This window comes from Malus sylvestris, chromosome 17, assembly GCF_916048215.2.
Source record: "Malus sylvestris chromosome 17, drMalSylv7.2, whole genome shotgun sequence".
NCBI classification, from domain to species: Eukaryota; Viridiplantae; Streptophyta; class Magnoliopsida; order Rosales; family Rosaceae; genus Malus; species Malus sylvestris.
In genome coordinates, this window is record NC_062276.1 from 10,972,216 (window position 1) to 10,978,198 (window position 5,983).

The 5,983-nt window shown below is 36.2% G+C and overlaps 1 pseudogene; it reads right to left on the reverse strand.

The window, feature by feature from the left end:
* Positions 1 to 420: 420 nt before the first annotated feature.
* LOC126611065 (7-deoxyloganetin glucosyltransferase-like) lies at positions 421 to 2,462 on the reverse strand (annotated as a pseudogene).
* Between the last annotated feature and the right edge of the window lie 3,521 nt (positions 2,463 to 5,983).

The window sequence follows — 5,983 nt, forward strand, 5'->3', positions numbered from 1 at the left end:
TAAGCTTCTTATTTAAGTGTTGTATAAATCATATATTAGATTTGATTCTAATTATTCTTCCCTATTAGGACTTGTATTCCTTGGAGGAGAAGGATTTCTTCTCTCTCTTATTGCTATAAATAAAAGCATTGCGTAGGGAGAATAACACATCCTCTACACAACCCTACAAACACATATCTCTCTATATTTTCTCTGTGCCGCCGGCACCCTCTCCCCTGTCAGTTAAATATAGGCCGCAATAAAAGCCCTTTGTTTTGTTTTCCACTTTTGTATTGCTAAAATATTTGTTTCCCATCTGATTTTATCTGCAAATTGTTGTAACCATTCAATACTAGTTTGATTTTATTATTTGAGATAATGGTCCTTTACATTTTGCACTTCATCTTTCTAGTTTGAAGACCAACAACAATAAAACAATGACAGCAACAATAACAATCATTAGCAAATATCTTACAGATGCATGGCAATTAACTTTTTCATAGTAGCACTTGATTCACTAAATTGTCTAAGTTTTTGGATGAAGAGCCATGTGGACTAGTAGCTTCTTCTGCAAGTTTCTTCCACTCCATGGCCCTATTTTTCATCTTCTTACCTTTCTCCCCATCCATTAACTGTCTAATAAGCTTCTCTACTTCATCCCTCTTCACATCATTACCAATTTCCATGCCAACGCCCCATTCCTTGCAAGTATAGCGGCAGTCCATTTACTGGTCAGCAAAGAATGGCCAGCAGAGCATAGGCACTCCGGAGGTCAGGCTTTGAATTCCAACCGCTGTGTGTTAAAAATCCTCCAACTGATGGATGGTTAAGGACTTGCTCTTGTGGACACCAACTTGCTATTAAACTTCTTTCTTTTGTTTCAGCCACAAACTCAGGTGGCAAAATCGCTGATTCGCCAATTACCAGATCGGGTCTAATTACCCAGAAGAAGGGCAACTTGCTGTTTGCAAGTCCCCAACCAAACTCGACTAGATGTGCAGGTGTCATGACCGTTATACTGCCAAAATTCACGTACACAACTGAATTTTGAGCCTTGGTGTTTAACCACTCGAGGCATTCAGTTTCTTCTTTCCATAGGCTGTATCCAATATTCAAGGGGTGTTCTGGTATTTGATTGAGATGTAATTGAAGAGGGCCAATGGTATAAACAAGTGGAAGCATAGATGAGAGAGCATCTAAAACATCTCGCTCCAAGGCATCAAAAGTATGAACAACAATCGCTGAAGCTTCATGGGATCTGTCTGTTGATTCCATCACGAAGTTAAATATAATGTCATCGGAATTTGTGGTTCGAAAGAAGGTTGGGAGATCCTTCAAACAAATGTTCTTCATTCCCGGAATCCAATCTATGACCTTGTCCAAATAGCCGTTTGTCAAATAGCTCTCATCTACGAAGAAAGTTTTCATTTGCATTTAGAAACAACAAATTAAGAGCGAACCTTAAGTTAATTAAAGCTTTACTAGTTATATATATATACACACACGAGGACTGACTAGTGACAACATTTTTTAAACAATTTTTTACAAACATTTTTGTGTGGCCCAATTTGTAATGTATATCAATGATCTGAACCGTCTATCTTTTAGGTATTCTCTAAAAAATCATGTTTACCATCAATCACCCAAATCTAAACTCATATGATCGTTGGATTAAAGATTTAGGGTTTTTTTTTTGTAGAACCATATTCATCTATTTTTTTTCACTACATATGAATGTTTTAATACTTTTGAATTTGTTTAAATTTTTTTTACAAAGATGACATATAAATGATGTTCTAAAAGATATATTTCAGATCGTTAAAATACACTATTGAGTGGATCCCACAAAAACGTACGTTAAAAGTTGTTTGAAAAAAATGGGGCCACTTATATTTATGTGTGTGTGTGTGTATTATTTCACCTTTGAGTGGTGCCAGGCCTTTTTCGACCAAAGCACGAAATTGTATGATTCCCATGAAACTGCATGCAGCAATAGTGTAGAACAGTACTATAGGGATTCCAATCTCCTCAGCAGCTGTGATTGTGAAGATGCTCATTCAACCATCCGAAACTATGCAAGTCACTGGAGGATTGTTGGAAGTTGTTATGGCATCATTGTTGAGTTTATTGAGGAGGTCACGAAACGGAGCCAAGAAATTTTGTTTTCTTATGGCGTCAGCTAGAAAAGTGACATCTTGGGTGGTATCTTCATCTGAATCTGGAAGGCCATCTGGGATGGCTGCGAACCGAAAATCAGGTAAGCCATCAAGGGAATTGGGGCCTAAGGATTTAAGAAAGCGCTTGTGGTTGAATTCCGAGTTGACAAAGGTAATAATATGAAAACCTCTATGGTGGAGGAGCTTTGCAAATTTAAGCATTGCCTTGATATGGCTTTGACTTGGAATCGGAATGCAAACAGCATTGCGCCTAGCAGCTACTGCCTTGGGATCCATTTTAGGTTTTGTGTTTGCATTGCAGCGGTTGCAGATTGCAGACTATTTATAGAGCTACTGAGGTGCTTTTCTACATGTCGTGTTAATTTGTCTTTCTTTTTGTTTTCTTCGCACTAGTCTGGGAGGCTAAATATCTAGTTTGAATTATTTTAGGGTTGAGAGAGAGAGAGAGAGAGAGAGAGAGAGAGAGAGAGAGAGAGAGAGAGAGAGAGAGAGAGAGAGGAAAAGGTAAAAAAAGGAAGCGTAGCTGTTAGGCATATTGAACCCAGAGGGGGCGTTGAGGGAGCGAAAGTGCAGTCGCACAAGAACTAAATTTGAAGGGGTCCAAAATTTTTGTTATCTAATATTAAGTAATAATGTTCTATATTTAAAAAACTGATTTTGTTAGCACTTTAAAACCTCATTGTGCACTTCTATAAGAGTAATTTTATTCCTTTCTAAATATAAAAATTTGGAGTACATTGAGATATTTTGATTGTCAATTATAACACTCTAAAAATGATATTTTTTTCAATTTTATTATATAATAATGTGTTATATTCAAGTGAAACTTTAAATTTAGAGTTTTGAAGTTTCTTTTTCATGTTTGATTGTTTAAGAGTTGTTTTTTATTATTTAGTGAATGTTGTAAAATCGACGGTGAGTGCAGTAGAATAAATGAAACAAGACACAAAATTTACGAGGTTCCTCTACAGTCAATGTGACTGGAGTACGTCCTCGGGGCAGCAGTGGTGCTTTCGTTATAATTTGAAATAATAGGAGTACAAAGATAACTCTCTCTATTATCTCCTCTCCTCTTCCTCTCTTTTCTCTCTTCCTTTCTTCCTTCCTATCTCTCCCGTAAGTCTCTCACATTCATTTTATAAACAAAAGAAAGCACTATTCACTTTACAAATTTTCCACAAATGAATAGTGAAAATACTGTGCATAAATAGTAACAGACTATATATGTGGGTCATCCACATATTATTCACAACAGTGAAGGTTATGTTTGTAGTTATTTTTTTTTATAATTAATGGCATTTATAAACTTGTAATCAGTGAGCTAAAGTTTATTTTAATTTAACTGATTGTTTTCTAGCATCAATATATTATTCTAATTTTTAAAAATATTTTAAAAATTGATCCTTTTATATATTTCGTACAGACCCCTGAAATTTCAAAGGCGACCTGAAACCTAGGAGACGAAGAAGCAAAGTTCAATTGGGATCCTCTATGGCCCTTTTCCTCCCGGTATGTTCTTTCTTGCTTGTCAAGTTGAACCTGATTAATCATTACAATTAAAATAAAGAAAAGTTTTGTTTTGTTTACATTGTCGTTTTTGTTTTCATAAAAAAGTAGTTACAATAATTGGACCCTGGTAGCTTATTAATTAGATATAGGTAAAATGGCATTCGTCAATCATGCAGCCATCACAGAAATGATACACAACCGCACTACCAACATGCAGCCAATGAGTTAAAGGTCCAAAATTTAATTAGAACAATAATGTTGTTATTTTAATCCCAAGATGCAACTGTCCTACCTAGATTTATTGAGACAATGTGCCAGTTGTCTTTCTTTTTTGTTTTATTTTTTTTCAGTCTGTCTGTATATCTCATATATGTATTACTTATATGTAATTGCTAAAATCCATAATAAGAATGATAAACTTTGTAGTTCATGCAGATTCACTATTAATATTGTTTCAACTTAACTATCAACTTATAAATTTGAAGGAGCCAAACCTCTAAATTGCCACGAGCACTATGTTCACAAAGAGTGAGGAAAAAAAAAGAATCAAAGAAATAGGAGATTTGAGATATGTCAAGAGAGTTGCTATTTCAATTGAGAGCATAATTATGTTGGAGTATGTGGCCAAGTGGCAGCTTTTGACTATAAAATTATAAAGAAAAAGGTAGACAAAATAATTATGTCTCTTCCTTATTTTGGGGAAAAGAAAAGGGTTTTTTGTCTAAAGTTTTCTTGGTCTATGTGGGAAGTCACGGATGAGTTTTGGAAGTAGAAGTAATTGCTACTTTTGATGAAGAGTAGTAATGAAGCCATAAGAGAGGAAAAAACGTAGCAGAAAAATCAGAGCAAAAACAGAGGTGCTGCAGCCCCATTTTGAAGAGAAGAAAGAAAGGTGATTTTCTTTCTTTGTTGGTACTCACTCAATCAAAGTTGTATGTGTGTATTAGATTTGAGCTTTGTATAGAGAGGAAATTATTCACTATATTTCCCTCTCTATTTGTTTCTTTGGTGAGTGAGAGTTATTGGATGTATTGGGGTTTTGGGTTGTGAGATTGCCAACACTTTGTAAACTCCCATTTCGTTGATAGTGGATTATTGGGTGAGCTCCTACTGCTCCGAGGACGTACTCCAGTTACACTGACTGTTGAGGAACCTCGTTAAAATCTTGGTGTCTTTTATATTTTGTTCTTGCATTTTCATTTGATAAATTTCCTGTGGGTTAGCTTGAGTTGGTTCCAACGGGTTTGGTGCTATCCTAGCACAACAATTGGTATCAGAGCACTAGTTGCTCTTGGGTACTATCTAGTTGCCAAAGATGTCAGACGGGCAAGATGAAAATCCTTTTGGAAGCAGCTCCGAGTTTGCAAGAACTACGGTGCAAAATGCAAAGTTCGAAGTGGAAAAGTTTGATGGCACAAACAACTTCGGGATGTGGCAATGTGAGGTCAAAGATGTGTTGGCTCAACAAGATCTACTTGCCGCTTTGGGAGAGAAGCCGGAAGCTATGTCGAAGTCGGAATGGGAGAAATTAAATTTGTGGGCTTGCTCTTCAATTCGGTTGTGCCTTGCAAAAACTCAGAAGTATTTTGTGATGCGGGAGATGGTAGCAAGTGTGTTGTGGCAAAAATTGGAAGACAAGTATATGACGAAGAGTGCAGAGAACCGGCTACACTTGAAGAAAAAGCTCTACCGCTTTCAATACAAAGAAGGTACAAAAATGATTAGACACCTTGATGCTTTTAATAAGTTGATTGCCGACTTGTTAAATTTAGATGAGGATATTAAGGATGAAGATAAGGCCTTAATATTGTTGAATTCCTTGCCGGACTCTTATGAGCATTTTGTTACCACTATTATGCATGGTAAAGAAACTGTGAAATTTGAAGATGTGTCAAATGCCTTGATGAATTATGAAATGAGGCATAGAGATAAAAATCATGATAGTACCTCTGAAGCTTTATTTGTTAGAGGTAGATCATCGGAGAGGAGATCATCTTCTAGTAGGAAAAAATCACATTCTCGACCTAGAGGAAACTCTAAAGGTAGAAAACCTTTGGAAAGGGATGAATGTGCCTTTTGTCGTAATAAAGGCCATTGGAAGAAAGATTGTCCTAAATTGAAGACCAAAGGCAAAGAAAGTTCTGAAGCTAATGTTGCTGAGGTTGAAACAGATTTTTCTGATTTTGCTTTAACCACTTCCTCATTATTTGATTGTGCTACTAAGTGGGTGTTGGATACGGGTTGTACTCATCATATGACTCCTCACAAGGATTGGTTTTCAAGCTTGAAAGAGTTTGATGGTGGCGTTGTGTTCATGG